This window comes from Pongo pygmaeus, chromosome 21, assembly GCF_028885625.2.
Source record: "Pongo pygmaeus isolate AG05252 chromosome 21, NHGRI_mPonPyg2-v2.0_pri, whole genome shotgun sequence".
Taxonomy (NCBI): domain Eukaryota; kingdom Metazoa; phylum Chordata; class Mammalia; order Primates; family Hominidae; genus Pongo; species Pongo pygmaeus.
In genome coordinates this window covers 11,945,303-11,962,599 of record NC_072394.2, presented here as the reverse complement: position 1 = coordinate 11,962,599, position 17,297 = coordinate 11,945,303, and the positions used below count along the sequence as shown (strand labels likewise).

The following is a 17,297-nucleotide window of genomic DNA, read 5'->3' as shown; positions in this document are numbered from 1 at the left end:
TCCCTGGAACACACTTGCTCTTAAAGTCCTGACCTACAATTTAAGAAGTCCACCTCCTCTCAGGCTGCCATGTTATGAGGAAGCCCAGACAACATTGAGAAGCATGTATTGTGCTTTGCCTGACAATCCTGGAAGAGCACAGCTTTTAAGTCATCCGATTTATGGTGTTAAATACACACATTAAGAAGCTTTCAGATGATTTCAACTCCAGCCATACCAGTCATCCTCTAGCTGTTGAGTCTTCCCAACTGAGCATCCACACATCGTGGACCACAGACAAGCCATTTCCACTGTGCCCTGCATGGATTACAAATTCCCACATTCATGAGTATAATAAAATTGCTGTTTTATACCACCAAATTTTGGGTTGGTTTGTTACTCAGCAATGGACTACAGAAACAAGTAGCTAGCTGAAAAAAAAGTTTTATTTCTTCAGCTTTCATGGCTGTGTTAACATAAAACTCTACAATAATATTGGTTCTGTCTGCAACTGATGACACCGTCTTGGAGCAGCTCAGATAAAGGCTCCCAAGGGACATCCCTGGCACAGCGGGACAGGCCTGGACTCAGAGCAGCAGATACTGGATGATCTTCAAGGCATAGCCAACTTAAGCAGGGGTCTTTTCTGTGAATAAAAATTTTTTAGAACATTGTAGCTTTTGTGATTTAGTTCCTGTTCATTAAAAACAATATTCCTCATGGCAAATTTAACGTAAATATTTCGTGTGATAATTCCAGGCTCAATGGTTCTTAAATGTTTTCTCTACTTAACCCTGGTGATATACTCTGGATAATATTAAGATTTAATAAAATAAAAAAAGTGAGGGGAGAGGAAGAAAATGTATGGGTGCTGTATTTGCTTTCCAAAAACTTTCTACTTTGAACACTATCAGGTAGTATGAACTTGACCTTTTGTTTCTTGTTGCAGGAAGCATTATGGATCTGATAATTTTTTTTTTAATTTTAATTTTTTGGAGTCTCACTCTTTTGCCCAGGCTGGAGGGCAGTGGTGTGATCTTGGCTCACTGCAACCTCCGCCTCTTGGATTCAAGCAATTCTCCTGCCTGAGCCTCCCAAGTAGTTGGGATTACAGGCACCTACTTCCACACCTGGCTAATTTTTGTATTTTTAGTGGAGATCAGGTTTTGTTGTTTTGGGCAGGCTGAGCTTGAACTCCTGACCCCAAGTGATCTGCCCGCCTTGACTTCCTACAGTGCTGGGATTACAGGTGTGAGCCACTGCGTCTGGCCTAGAACTTAGAATTTTCAACACTAGAAAGAAAATTTGGAGTTGTTAAGTGCCAGTGGGTATCAGAGGAACATATCTTACCATGATTCTGGCTTGTTTTAGTGTTTTTTTTTTTTAAATAAGAAATTAAATGTAAACTGAGGTGCAGGGAAAACTCTTCCTTACAGTGGAATTCCCATTAATAAATGTAGAAGAAATGATGGACATTGAATATCATCATTCAGAAAATGTCATAGTAATAGTAATTGTGGCCGGCAAACATCTCCAATAGGTGCTAAAATTAATAGGTGAGATACAATAATAAACAATGGGAAATGTATCTTTATAGTGGAGAAACCTGGCAGAGACCACTTTACCCAAGCGATCTAAGTTAACTTCACCAGTGATGAGTCATGCTATGATGCACTAAGAAGGGCACATCGTTCATGTCATTTTCTCGCCAAAAATACATAACGTGTATTCAGTCAGGTAGAACCATCAGACAAACTCATAACTGGCCAGTACTCTTTAAAGTCATCATGTTCATGAACGACAAAGAAGAGCTGCAGAACTTTTCCAAATTAGAGGAAACTAAGGAGACATAACTATTAAATATAATCGTATTTTGGATTGAATCCTGGATCAGAAAAAAGGACACTAGTGGGACAACTGGAACATTTTGAATATGGCCTGTAGCTAATAGTATTATATCAATGTTTATTTCCTGCCTTTGGTAATTTTGCTATGTTTACCTAAGACGTTAATTTTGGGGAAGCTGAATAAAGAAGGGTATATGGAAACTCTGCTTTTTTTTAAAGTAATGTTTTTATTGTGATAAATATATATAACATCAACTTTTCAATTTTAATGATTTTTAACTGAATAGTTCAGTGATATTAAGTGCACTCACATTGTGCAACTATCACTATTATCCATTACCAGAACTTTTTAATCATCTCAAACTGAAACTCTGTACCTACTACACAGTAACTCTCCAGTCCCCACTCCCCAGCCCTGGAATCCACCTTTCTACTTTCTGTCTTTATGAATTTGATTTCTCGAATTAGGTTATATAAGTGGAATCATATAGTATTTGACTGTTCGTGCCTGGCTTATTTTACTTAAGCACAATGTCTTCAAGGTTCATCATGTTGTGGCATGTGTCAGAATTTCCTTCCTTTTTAAGGTTAAATATTCCACCCTGTATACCACATTTTGTTTATCCATTCATCTGTTGATGGACACTTGATTTGCTTCCACCTTTTGGCTATTGTGAGTAATGCTGCCACGAACATAGGTGTACCTGTGTGCTATTTATGCAACATTTTTAAAGTCTAAATTATTTCCAAGATGCAAGTTAAAAATGTAAAAATATTTTAAAATTTAAATTTGAGTGACCTCAGAAGGGTCATGTATTTCCTAGTTTCAAATCAGAACCCACCTACCCCTCCACTTCCTATGGTCACACACTAAGCTCCCTTTCCATAGTTTTGTTACCTTAGGCAACTGAGTTGCATACCTGGCTTGGTCTAGCTGCCTCATTTTTTAAGAGAAGACACTGTGGCTCAGGGGGTGCCAGGGCCTGACCAGATGAATGGGAGCTCTCTGCAGAAATCCCAGCTCTCCTGAGTGTAAATCCAGCATCCTTCCTACCACACTGCTTGTGTTGTGGTCCTACTCTACGTCCCAGCCCCTTTGTAACCAGGACTAGGAATCCATGAGATTTTGGGCTGGAATTCCTGATGGAGATGAGTGGGACTCAAGGACAGCCAGGCTGATGGGTGACATCCCCACTGCTGTGATCTTGGGACCCATGATTCTGGATTCTTTGGGATTCTTTCTTGGCTATGAAAGAAAATGGAGCTAATTGGTCTCATAAAGCTAAAATTTGAACCTCTGATGAGCTTACTCTTATGCAATAAACAGGTAAATTGACTGATCATGAACCTAACAAAAGACTAACCTGTAGGCATTGGTTATTTTTCTGGGCCTTTTTTGTCTCTTGCTTTTGGAGTGCAGACCCAAGATCCACTGTCTTCTGAGCATCTGAGAAGCAGCTGCTTAAGAGCTTTGTGCAAGCATAAGCTCCACCGCAGGGAGAGAAAGACAGATGCTATGTGACTTACAGTAGTATAAGGTACTTGCTGCCCACACAGACCTCAAGGATGTAAGGCTGATCGATGCATTCCTGAGATTCTTAAGTAGACTGCAAATCTTGCAAATAGCAAAGACATATTGAACACAGTGGTAGATTCCCAAACATTCACCTGAGTGTCCTAGTAAGAAGCCTCTCATGGTATTTAGTATGTTTTGAAATGTTCTCTTCATTGAAACACACACACACACACACACACACACACACCCTTTTTTATATCATCACTTTGTTCTCTTAAGGCAAAATATGCATGGTTCCAGAAGGAAGGAGAAAAAGAAGTGAAAGAAGAACTCGCAGCAAATTGTCAGCTTGAAGATTCAGGCTCGGTGACAGTATAATAATGCTGCTAAGTCAGACTTGCAGAGCTTTTAGAAATTCTCATTATGCCACAAAAATGTATGGATCTCAGCAACACTTCTCATTGTCTTCTTTCTTTTCCTGTTACTTCCTTTTCCCACTGAAAACTATGGCTCCAAGTTATAGCACCTCTCTGAACCCACACACTCCATTTTCCCAGCAGTAGGGAACTCCAGGGAACTGGCAACCAATTGTGAACAGATAAAAAGAAGTGTTAAATTCTCATGGAGCCTATTTCCTGCTTCTTTTAAACACTAGAGTTCTCTTCCCTTAGGGAATCTGTAGATGCTCCAGAGGGTCTGTGACCTTGGCATGGCCTCCATTCCAAATTTTGTGCATCTGTGCATTCGCTTGTTCTCAGGAGAGTCTACTGCTTATTACAGATTCTCAAATGGATTCAGAAACCTCAGAACAGTTAAGACTTCCCGGATCAGACTCTTCGCTTTACCTTTGGCTGCTTTCTTTGTGTTTGTCCACCGCGCTGGTTTTCATGGTCCTCAGTCAGGCTTAGTCGGGATCTAGTTTGGTAGAATACTGGACATCATTTGCTATATAGGATTTTTATAATTTTATTTGTAAGAGGGACTGCTGTCAAGAGGTTTAAGAAACAAAAACTGGCAGATGAAACAATCATCAAGGATTGAAAACTGGCTCAGCTGATAATTACTTGTCCATTTCATTTGGGGACCTGAATTTTATCAACAGGGATAAGCTCTGCATTTTACTGACTTTCTCAGAGACCGTTCTTTATTTCCTTCAATTGCATGCAATCTCTTATAGGCAGAACATGATGCCCAGCAGTAGGGATGGGAGAGAAAGGGAAGCTCATTTGAATTTAGGTCTGGGGTAGACTGCTGGAGGATGAGAGACCATGTGGAGAAGAACTGATATGCTCTTTTTCCCATTCATTTTTCACTCTTCCTAACATTTCTTTCTCCTTCCAAGTCAAGTAGGAAATGGGTTTTGCACATTACTGATATCTGCCCAGAGATGATTACTGATTTCCCTGGATTGTGTGCAACATAAACTGATCTCAGTGAGAATTCTGAAGGCACCTAATAGACAGGCCTGAGTTTCAACTTCAGAGCAAAGGGAGAGAGAAGAACAACTTCCAGTGTGATTTTATTTCTTAATTATCAACAACATAAGAGTGACTGTGTCTAATCTAAAACACAAATTTCCACAAGTATCTATTTCCATCACTAAAGAGAAACCACTTTTTTTTTTTCAAGCAGAATTATTTATCATCAGTGAAACCACAGCTGCTGTCCCAGGCAAGATGTGATAGTCTGATTAACAGCCTAGGACCACTAGGGGACAGACCACACTCTTCAGGTCCACTTCGGACCACGTCCCCCATGGAATGCGTTGGACCCAACTAACTTCCATAGCACAGAGTAGAGGGACCATTCATTCAGGCATTTTCTCGAGGATATCCTGCATTTACTATTCCACTGTTAAACCAGGAACATGGAACCTCTCTTGGTTCATACTTTTACATTCTCCTTTTTAAGTTTGTGACTTACAATCTCCTTTTTAATTTTGTGACTTACTATTGAAGACTGATTGTGAGTAATTACTGTAATTTCTCTGATCATCTGCCTTGTTGTTTTCTCACTGTCAACCTCTGACTGAATATCCCCAGTTAATTCTAATAGAGCTGCTCCAACCCACAGCCAAGTGGATTGTACACACTTTATAGTAAGGAAATGCTTCTTGCTTATAGGAAGAGCCATCCACTAGGCTGGTTTTGAATACAGTACTAGGGAGCAGAAGAATCTTAAATGAAAAAGAAAATTGAGGTACTGACATGTTGCCTAAATATTCATCTTTCAAAATTATCTTGGTATGCTGGAAAGAATTATCTCTCAGAACACAGTCCTCAGAATGCCTGGATTGCAAGCTCTATGGGGACACCACCTGTTTTGCTCATGTCCTAGGTGCAGAGTATTATGTCATAGATACCTGTTGAGTAAATTAAAAAGATCAGGAGGTTCTAGATTCTAGAAAGAGTTACTAAGTAGTTGTGTTATTCAGTGTGGATGACTAAGGTTATGGAGTTCTTTGGGCATTGGTAAGACATTTAATATATTGGGGGTCAAGCAGGCCGTCTAACTAAGCGAATCAGGTAAAAGACAATAGAAAGTGGTGAGGATTGTGGTAAACTGGAGGGTGCATGCTCCTTCACAAGTCAAACAGATTGAAAGCATTGTGATGCCCAAACTCAGTTTGTGATCCAACGAGTGATGCACATTGCACTTGTTAGCTTTGAGCTGTCTAGGACTCTACTAAGCACAAGACAGAAGGCACATCATAAGAGATATGGAATGAAAAGAAACTCATGAGATTGAACATGAGGTAAAAATACTCTCAGGTATTCTAGCAAAAAAAAAAAAAAAATCCTATCAATTACAGATGAGGCTAGCATTCTCTGTTACTTTGGTCTGTAGTCAGGTCCAAGCTCTTTGGAGCAGCCATAGAAGACAAGAGAAGAAGTTAACTACTCCCAAACATCAGCTTTGGGGTCAGAGTTATTTCTAAATAAAGGAGAAAAAGGGGTGAAAAGTAGATGTCTAAGCTAGAAAATTACATGCTAGTATCTTCACAGGCAAGACATCCTTTTTTATTTTTATTTTATTATTATTATACTTTAAGTTTTAGGGTACCTGTGTACAATGTGCAGGTTAGTTACATATGTATAAAAAAGCTGGAATAACCCACAAGAATGCTGCATTTGGCAAGGTCAGTATAAAATGTAATTTGTTAGTGAAACTTTATTGGTACCCTATTAAATTCCACATAGATAACAAGGCTAGAGGAAAGGAACTTGTGTTTGATATCTGTCTGCTTGAAAAAGTAATTTCCATTTTGTCAAATTAAAGCAGGTGCACTTCATAGAATCTCAGCATATTTACACTGGAGATGACCTCCACGAGTATCTAGCACTTATGTCTCACTTTACAGAGACTCTGAGGGTGAGAATGTAATCATCTGAGCTCCTCTTAGGGAGGAAACTGTCTCTATTTGGGATAATTCTGTGATGGTTGGTGGGTACCTGAAGTCATGAGTGCCTAGAGAGCAAGGAGATCTGACCTGCTCTGCCTGGGAAGAATCTGCCCACACCCATGAGAGGAGGAGATACTAAAGAAACCAAGGGGCAGATAAAAGAAGGTGGGGAGGATCTGGCAAGAAATGTGAGGCTGGGCAGGAAGAGGCCACTGCCCGTGCCCAGTGATGAGGGGATGAAATGACTCCTCAAGGAAAGTGCTTACTTTAAAGTTCTTTGTGTCTGCAACATAAATCCCCTCCTGGCGCCTGTGACATCTTCAGGAAGATACATTCTAGTCACAGATGCCTTGGGTGAATGGTAAGAGTTTTTTGGTGAAGGGAAATCAAGGGAGTTGGCTGAATTTCACACTTGAGTCACCATTGTGAAGAATGATTGTTTGAGTAGGAAGTTTATTAACTGGAAAGTTTTGGTAGAAGTAGAAAACTGTATCCAGAAGTAAAATGAAAATCTAGCTCCACTCCCAGAATTTATAGGAATATTGGGAAGAGTTAAGACTTCTACAGGGCACATTATGGGGATTTGAGTGGGTCTTATCTATATCTCAAGGGTCCAGGTATTTCTAGTTGACACCTGGATTACATAGATGAGAAAAATGAGGTTCAAAAAGTTGAATGATGTGGATATGGTCACACTGCTCTACAGTGGCAGAGCTGGGACAGAAACCCATTGTTGGTGACAAAGTTTAACCCAGCTCAATTTCATAGAGGGAGAGACCTCAGTGTTAGTTTTGCATCAATGTACACATTTTTTCTTTTAGCAGTAATTTTTTACTTTTGAAATAATTTCAGACTTATAGACAAGTTGCAAGAATAGTGAAAATAACTCATATAGCCATGTCACCCAGAGTCCCCAATTGTTAACATTTTACTGCATTTAAAAAATTATTTTCCCACATATATGTATTACTTTGGTGAATCATTTGAGAATAAGTTGTAGATGGTGTGTGTGTGTTTTCTAAGAACAAGGCACTATAAGTATCAACATCAGAAAGTTAACTCTAATATGATATCATTTTCTGATTTACAGACATCGTTGATATGTTGCCAACTGTCTTAATAATATCCTTTATAGCAAAAAAATAAAAAATCTGGCCCAAAGTTAAATCCAAGATCACATGTTGCATGTGGTTGTCATTTCTTTTTTTAATTTGGAAGAGTTTCTTAGTCTATCTGTCTTTCTTTTATGACATTAATACTTTTGAAGAGTACAGGCCAGTTATTTTGCAGACTGTCTCTCAATTGGGATCATCTGCTTTCTCATCATTAGATTGAAGTGATGCATCATGGCAGGGGCATTACACACATCGTGGTGTGTGCTTCTTGATGCACTGTTCACAGTCTTAAATGCAGCTACCTCAACTTCAGAGTAACTGCTCTGGTCTCACCTACCTAATAGTGACTTACAAACTGAGCACAAGACATAATTGTGGGTACATTCAGTGCTATTTACTCACATGTTTCTGAGCATCCAAGTGTGAGAATGCCAAATAACTAAAAAAACACAACTTATTTCGGTGGACTCCTATTGCTATAATTATCAAAACAAGGCCAGGTATGGTGGCCTGTAATTCCAGCACTTTGGGAGGCTGAGACAGGAGGATCATTTGAGCCCAGGAGTTCGAGACCAGCCTGGGCAACATTGCCAGGCCTTGTCTTTAGAAAAAATAAAAACCTAGTCAGATATGGTGGTGTGTGCCTGTAGTCTTAGCTACTTGGGAGGCTGAGGTGAGAGGATCACTAGAGCCCAGGAGTTGGAGGCTGCTGTGAACTATGATCATACCACTGTACTCCAGCCTGGGTGACAGAGTGAGACCCTGTCTCTAATACAACAAAAAATTACCCAAACAAGAAGCAACTCATTGGAAATGAAATATAGAGTACATGACTTTTATTTATTTATTTTTATTATTCCTTTTTAAAAATTTTTCAGGGGGGGCATGGCTGGGCTATAGAGAAAAAAATGAGAATGAGGAGCTGGACATTTTGAGTAAATCCAATGACTCATAAACTATAAAGGGCTATAATAATCAAAACTACTGAACAAGAAGCCATTCCATTCCCAGAGGTAGAGTGGCATATGGATGCACAGAAAATCATATGCTGTCCCATAAAACTCACCAATGAGAAACAGTGCAAGACAATTTCACACAGAAGGCAAACAAGCCACATTATTTAGATGAATAAAGTAAATATGATTTCACTAGAGAAGTAGACAGCTTGACAGCTCCTTAAACAGATGCTTTTCATGCAGTGGAGGAGCCTAAATTATTTATGTGTGACTTCAGCTCCTCTCTCAACAGCACAAAGCCTGTGGAGTGAGGACATCATGTCTTTGAGTAACCAGATGTGACAAAAGATCTCATTCAGCCTCAACTTATTAGGGTATGTCACCAGGTTAGCATGGTCTGAGAATGTCCTTTGCATTTAGAACGACATACCAATTGCTAAAACAGTTTGCCACACCCCAACACATAAAGTAGGCATTTGCAAGAGCAAAATAGAGACCTCAGATTATATGAATTCTTATAAACTAGACTATAGAACTATAGAACTATAAGTGTGCTTTTCCTTGGGCATAAACTTGAACATGTTATCTTTCTGTCTGTAGAATCAACCCCTTTCAATGTGCCTCATCTTCACAGGGCTCAACACACACTTGTTAATAAAATAAGAACTCATGAATGAATGTTCTTCTGTAATTAGCTGATTTGTAAGAGGCTGTGTGGAAGGGAAACTAGGGGAGAGAGGGGTAAGTCATTGACTTAGCACTCAGTACACTTGGCTGTAAGCCAGCCCTGCCTACTCCTATGCCATTCCTAAGCATTTGTTCTCCATGGATAATGCTCAATTGTCTTCTGTAATTCCAGGAACCACTCTTCCCCATAACCAGGAGCACAGTATGAAGCAGCTTGTGTTGTGCATGCTTATTCACTATTCTAGGGCTGAGCTTACAGTCCATAGTGGGATTCAAACTATGATGTACCCCCTAAGAACTGAACAACTGATTTATATCAAGTCTAGAATGACACCCAGGTAATGAGGCAGGTAGTGGTTATCTGACATACAGCCCCACTCACAAACTTTCTTTCTAGCCTCAGGCAACATTTCCATATATCATCATCCCAGAAAGAAAAAATTAAAAATGAGCATTATTTCTTTGGAATATCAGGGAGTAATGTGCCTATTAGGTGAGCTAGGATCATGGTGATACACCACTGTTCTTTCTTTTCTTCTTGTCTTCTAAGTTACGGGATTTGTTCTGCATTCATATATTTATATGTCAGGGGAGGTGCATTTAATTGTTTTGTTCTTAGCTGGACTAAACTTCATGGATAGAACTGGCTGCTCTACCAGCCGTTCAGTGTGACTACAAGGACAATAATTAATCAAGCCATTAGTATCACTGATGCCATCATCCAGTGGCAATGGGATCAAAGACATATAACCTGACTTCCTAGTGGCATCATCTATTAAATGATGTGCTACTTGTTGCCACAATGAGTGATTCCATAGGACAAAGAAACCAGGCAGAGATCAAGGCTTCTCCAAGTCAGTATTAGCTCAACTTGTTATCCTAGGATGTCCTGTATGTGGCCATCCTGCCACACTTCCCAAGTACCCTTCGATGCCTCCTTCCACCTACCTGCAAAATCCATATTCCTCAGCATGGTATGGGTGACTGGTCATGAACTGGCCCCAGGTCACTTCTTTGGCCTCATCTCCCAGTCTCTTGTCAACTAGACAGACAAAACTACTTGCAATCCTCCTAAAAACCGTGCCCATTTCATTGCACAGCCTGTGGTTTTCTTTATAAACCTCTTCCTTTAAACCTCTTGAAATTATAAGCCTCATTGTAAATTTACCTCAATGTATTATTGTCTGCTTTGTGAAGACTTTCCTTATGCTGACAGTCATGGCCTCACATGCACTATATATTAAATCTATCACAAAAACTTTCCGGACTTGTTTACATGGAGCACTCCCATTTGTCTGTAATCAGCGTGAACGGATCCTAGAAAGACATTCGTTTAACCCTTCATTATATACATGAGGGAAAGCAGATCAAACACTACGTTTATGTGCCTAACAACTATTGCAAAAAGCATTTGAGCCTTGTTGCTTACTGGCTGTGGTTTAGACAATGCATTGTTGATAAGATTGAACCAGCTTTTCAGACTGAATGAGACAGACAACTAGATTGTGTGACACTCCTATGAGGGATTAGCCACAAACACCAACTATTCTAGGGCTGGGCTAACAGTCCACAATGGGATTCAAACTATGATGTACCCCCTAAAGACTGAACAACTGATTTATATCAAGTCTAGAATGACACCTAGGTAATGAGACAGGTAGAGGGTATCTGACCTACAGCCTCACTCACAAACTGTTTCTTTCTAGCCTCTGACGAACCTGAATTTTATGTAACTTTAGGTCCTCTGTGTAGCACATGATATTGATGCACTGCCTGCCTTCCCTTGGTCCACCCTGGAGGTCATCTGTAGAGAGTACCTACAGATGCCAATGTCTTTCAGGCACCGCTCTCCTGAGGGTGTTCTCTGGCAGTGGAAGCATGCTTGGTCTACTTACAGCAGGCAGAAGTATCAGAGATTTGATGTTCCCCAGGAGCAACCATCAACCAAGAAGAAATGGTAGCTGGAGGGTAAACATCCCAGCCTCCTCACCCTTTGATGGGACAACACAGATAAGTTGTAACGTCAGAGGGGCCTGTAGTAGAAAATTGGATCCACGTTTTGTTCATATCTCCCTGTATCCATTCCCTTGGTTAGTCTCCTCCCACACTGACTCTAAACTTGGCCATGTGACTTGCTTTGGCCAATGATACTTAGTAAATGCAACACAAGCAGAGACTTAAAAAGTGTTTTCATGGGCCAGGTGCAGTGGCTTATGCCTGTAATCCCAGCACTTTGAGAGACCGAGGCAGGCGGATCACGAGGTCAGGAGATCGAGACCATCCTGGCCAACATGGTAAAACCCCATCTCTACTAAAAATACAAAATTTAGCTGGGTATGGTGGTGTGCGCTTGTACTCCCAGCTACTTGGGAGGCTGAGGCAGGAGAATCACTTGAACATGGGAGGCGGAGGTTGCAGTGAGCCGAGATTGCACCATTGCACTCCAGCCTGGCAACAGAGTGAGACTTCGTCTCACAAAAAAACAAAACAAAACAAAACAAAACAAAACAAAAACTGTTTTCACCTTGGGCTTTGATTTTTCATCTATCTATTGGAATCATCTTAGGCCCGTAAGATTGAATCCCAGTAGCTTACTTGTTCCCAAATCCATGTCTTAGTGTGTTGCATTATGTTTGTTTACTGAACTTACTCAGTATATGTTTGTTGAATGACCTTAATAATCTTCTCCTTCTATATGTCCCTGTGGTATGACTGTAGCTCTTGCTAATTTCTTGGTCCATTGGTTTGAAACTCCCATAACTCTTCTTTGGTCCTTTCCTCATTTTCTAGTTTATGGCCAGAATGGTTTGTTTCTGGCTTCAGCTGCTGGGTCCAAATTTGGGTTAATGACAAACCTCATTTAAGACACAACTCTCCAAGGATCCCTGTCCCTTCTCCTCTGCCTAAAGTGCTGCTACTGGACTTCAAGAGATCACAAATGGCTTATTTCCCATCCTTCTTCCCACATTTTAGGTTCTTCAAGATCTCTCTTGGTCTCCCATTCTTGGCTGACAGTTCCTAGAAACATAGTCAGCTGGAATGGACTAGAATTGACTCTTGGATGTCAACTACCTTCTTGGGTTTGGGCTTCCATCATCACTGAAGAGAATTGGTGGCAACCTAATAAAACTGATATTTTTTTTCTTCCCACAGAAATAGAGGAGAAGCTAAAGGCAAAGAGGAATAGGATTTGTGGATCACCTTATTCTCCTCTGTCACTGGATTCTTAATGATTAAGTCACAAAATTTTAGGCTATTAAGGGCAATTAATGAAATCCACTTAACACAGGCACTAAATAGGATGTTCCTATAACCCTTCCTAGCATACTTGGTCTTCCTGATTGCACCATCTCATGAGACATCGGCTGGGTGTGCAGTGAGAATCTAATGATGATGCTAAGCCTTTAAATTTTTTTCTCATTATTTATTTTGGTATTTATTGAGTGCTTACTAAATATATAGCACTGTTTAGTCACTAAGGGAGTAGTCAAGGAAGTATAAATTCCTATTCTGTCTTTTACCAAGTGTAAACCCAATAGTTGTTGGTGTGGAATCCTTGAGTCTATGAATAGCTTTGTTTGGAAAATCAGAATTTATAAAAATTCTAGGGGTAAAATGGTAAAAAAACAAACAAAAAAAGCAGATCAGGAGGACCTGAAATGAATTAGTATGGTCAGACAAAGTTGGTGTATGTGGCTAATCACTTATAGGAGTCTCACCCAATCTAGTTGTCTGTCTCATCCAGTCTGGAAAGCTGGTTCAATGGTATCAATAATGCATTGTCTAAACCACCGCCAATGAGCAACAAGGCTCAAATGCTTTTTGGAATAGTTAAGCATACAAACACAGTGTTTGATACCCTTTCCCTCATTTGTTTCCTTCATTTATTAAATGAAGGGTTAAATTAATGTCTTTCTAGGATCCCTTCCTGTTCTGAAAGGCAGTAATTTCATAATTATAATTATCATTTGTAAAAATGTAAATGACTGGAAAAACCAGTTAGAGTAATGCAGACTTGATTGGCTAGGTATGTCACAATATTCTGGTGGGATAGCAATCTCCAGGTGGTCTGACAAGTGCTAAGAAATCATTAATTCATCAATAAACCACATCAAATGACTGTAACACTACTTTTCTATTTTAACCACTATACCTCTTGAAGGGATGGTCTATATTTGGTACCTTCACTTCATCACACTTGATGCTTCCCTTCACGATTGAGCCTTTTTCCTGTAGCAGACATGGTTACTTTCATGCTCAGATCCTCTTGGATAGGCCTTACCATTTTGTGGGTGCCAGCCTCTGCATCTGTTTGTGAGTTTTTTTCTGGATGGCCAAATTCTGCTCTGTCTGAGCATATGCCAGGACAAAATGCTGGAGTGTTAACATCAGCCTGGAGTAACTCTCAATCATCAATTAATATGTCAATGCAATGGGTGTATAAATACCCCAACTTCCTCACCCTTCAGGCAGGATAACTCTGAAGCACATATTCTGTACCAGCTCCCAGTTTTCCAGTGGGATTGAGTTCCAGTTACCCACAGTGACAACTTGCTTTATGATGTACCCTTTATTCCTGCCTTCCTTTCCTTATCTCAATTCCCCACTCCTCTACCAGTATTTTCTAGAATCACTCTTTGAGTAAACTGCTTGCATTTAAGTCCTTATTCCAGGGCCTACATCTGGGGACCCAAATTAACACTCGTCTCCTCTTCCACTGTGCTAGGGTGACTCCTCCTATTTCAACAATGACTTTGTCTCTAAAACCAGTGGCTAAGATTGCTTCCTTCTTTCCGTCTTAACTCTCTCCTCCTTTCCTTTCACAGGCCTGTGTTCTCTTGATTCTTTTTCCATATCTCAAACAGTCCGAGTTCTGACTCCTCTCCTGGTTCCTCTTTCTCCTTTTATGTCCAAAGTTCTCCAACATTTTGTCCTAGGACTTAGCTTTGTTTTCTCTCAAAAGTCTTCCTTGACAATCCTATTTCTTGCCATGGCATGAATGAGGTGTATGTGAACAAATCCTTGTGCATGTTACTTTTAGTGTCTTGATCACCTTCATCTCCTTTTTACTTTGATAACTCACTTCCATGAACTTCATCATTATCTGGAAGTGCTCAATTTTTGGAGCCTTGAGCTTCAATATCCCACTCACCAACCATAGCTCTCTCCCTTTCATCTCTCTCACTGTTATTTCCAATTTACCTATTCTTCTATTTCATTGACACTCTATTCTTTGGAAGATTCCATTTCTCTCACCTCTCAACCCTAATCTGAATGTTGCTTAAGACATTCTTAAGATGTCTGTTGGTGCCACCATAAATCTGTTCTTTCCTACTTGCCTCTGCAGTACTGCCCAGAAATCATGATCTGTCCTTTGTCCACTCCCTCTCTCATGTCTACTAGCAGCATCCGATCTTCCATCTCCTTGAAGCCCCCATCCTAACACCTCTTCCCTCCCTCTGAACATTGACCTTGCCTCTTAATCCTCTGAAATAATTGTGATTCCTAAGTGAATATTATCACCACATTCTCCTCTGTGACCTACAAACAGGACTTCCCCTGCCAATTTTTTCCCCATTAATCTGAAATTGAGACAGCTCCTTTTTCATGCTTAGGCTAATTTCTTCACTTTTCAGTAAAACCTAGCTACTCAAAAGATGAATAAAAATGAATTTGTGATTGAAGTTCTGATAAAAAGACTTGTGGTAACATTAGAATTTTAAGAAAGAACTAATATAAGCAATACTATAAATTATGGTTATTAGTAGAAGGTTAATATTTATATGTAACATGATGCAAAAATAATGATATACCTAACAAACATTGGAATGTGGAAGTAGGGAAGCTGAGAGAAAGTGTCAGGATGCTAATTTCCCCATTTTACAAAGCACTGAGTACAGAACTCACAAAAGTTGAAATATGTAATTAAATAAGTAAACATGTAATTAAATATATGTAATCTATCTACCATGTATGTATAAAATATGTAACTACAAACTCCTAAATATTAGACACAATAATTTCTTATTAATTTTAGGGAGGTATATTAGGAAATAATATCTCCTTTGTATAACATATTTATCTGAAGTTTAACAATTTCCATAGTTTTCTTTTGATTTTCTCTTCTGTTAAATTTTATAATAATTAAATTGAATGATTTAAAACTTAAAATAGCACATATGATGAGATCTCTGCTCTATAAAACAATTTATATATCTCTCTTCTCTCTATACATATTCATACAGAAGTATCTGCAATAGAGTTTATCTAATGCTGGTAATGGTTATTTCTGAATAATGAGATTTGCGATAATTAAAAAAGACCTTTTTGTATTTTTTTATCACTTGGTATTTAAAAATTTAAAAATAATGATGATGTGTGATTCTGACAAAAATATCAAAGTCATTATATTTTTCATATTATTGGGGTTCCTAACTTATCTCGTGATTTAATTTGATTATGTCCACTCATGGTATTCATGAATACTGCAATGTGTAAAAATATTGTCTTGACATTGAGATGTTTACCATCTCGCAAATGGAAGGATTCACTTTTTTGTTTGTGTGTGTGATTGTTTAAATCTTAAGAGGAAAGATATTCAATTGTCTACTACATCTAATACCAACATCAATTAAGGAATTCATTCAACAAATATTTCTTGTAGACTTAGTTTTGCCAGACACTGTGTTTACACTAGAAAGCAAGGCGACAATCTCTTTGCCCTCTACTTAAAACTTTAGAAGAGTGAAACCCAAATATTCCAGGTCAAAACTTTTTTCTCTAATGACTTACAACACTTTGCAAATGTTTTAAACCTAAGTTATTATCTTTATGTTCTTGATGCTTCCAATAGTGATTCTGTATATTGTTCACTTTTCTTTGGACTCTTTTGCCTTTGATAAAAAATAAGCATGAAATGAATCTATTTAGGAAAAACTAGGCAAACAATTGGATATTTATGGAAGTTAATGTCAAATTTAAAGTTGTAAACAAAGAGCAAACTCAGGATCCTACAGTTTTCTTCCCATTCTTGTCAATTTTCTAATGGAGAAACTGCCAATACCCTGTAACAGTCTCAAGTCTACTTCACTCTATGTCAGGAAATTAAGAGTGTGTCATTGTTCTGCTTTCAATGTAAGAACTTGTTTTATTCAATTATTTTTATCAGACAATCTCAGCACATCACAACAATTTCCAAAAAGTTGTGGTCAAATTAGCTTCAGTGACAAAAAATTGTCAAGGCAGTTAAATTATTTTCATATGTGTCTCGCATAGAAGCCATCCATTAATACGCAACTATACATTTCAGACTGAAGTGTTGACTCAGATGTAATTTCTTGACTTCTTAATCACTTGTGGACTTTAGCTAAATAAATACACCTTAATAAGGAAAGTCAAACAGAAACGTCAGTTTTTGAGCTGTCCCGTGATTATTTGTATCTCAAATAATAATTCACAAATTCAGCACAGAGTTTCTTTTTGAAACATTGGATCTGAACTCAATGAAAAATTGAACTTCAAATGTCATGTTTTATTCTTAAAGCCAGACCTCTTTGAGCAGTTAGTTTGAGCGGAATATATAATTATTTTGAACTTAACTATAGCATCACTATCTGATGTGCTATAACATTATGATCTATAGCAAATAAGACTTTCTGAAATAAAAATTGATTTCTAGATATTCATTCAATTGAGAAAAAAAGGTGTATTTCCCCTCTTTCCCTTCTTTTGTATTTTGATCAGGTTGTAACTGCAGACTTTACTTTCTTTGTTCAAAGAGCTCATCTGTTCTAC

The 17,297-nt window shown here is 38.7% G+C and overlaps 1 protein-coding gene across 1 annotated transcript in view; it reads right to left on the bottom strand.

The window, feature by feature from the left end:
* Positions 1–17,297, bottom strand: part of PCSK2 (proprotein convertase subtilisin/kexin type 2) — a 264,982-nt gene that overhangs the window by 240,068 nt on the left and 7,617 nt on the right. The gene's annotated exons all lie outside the window — the stretch shown is intronic.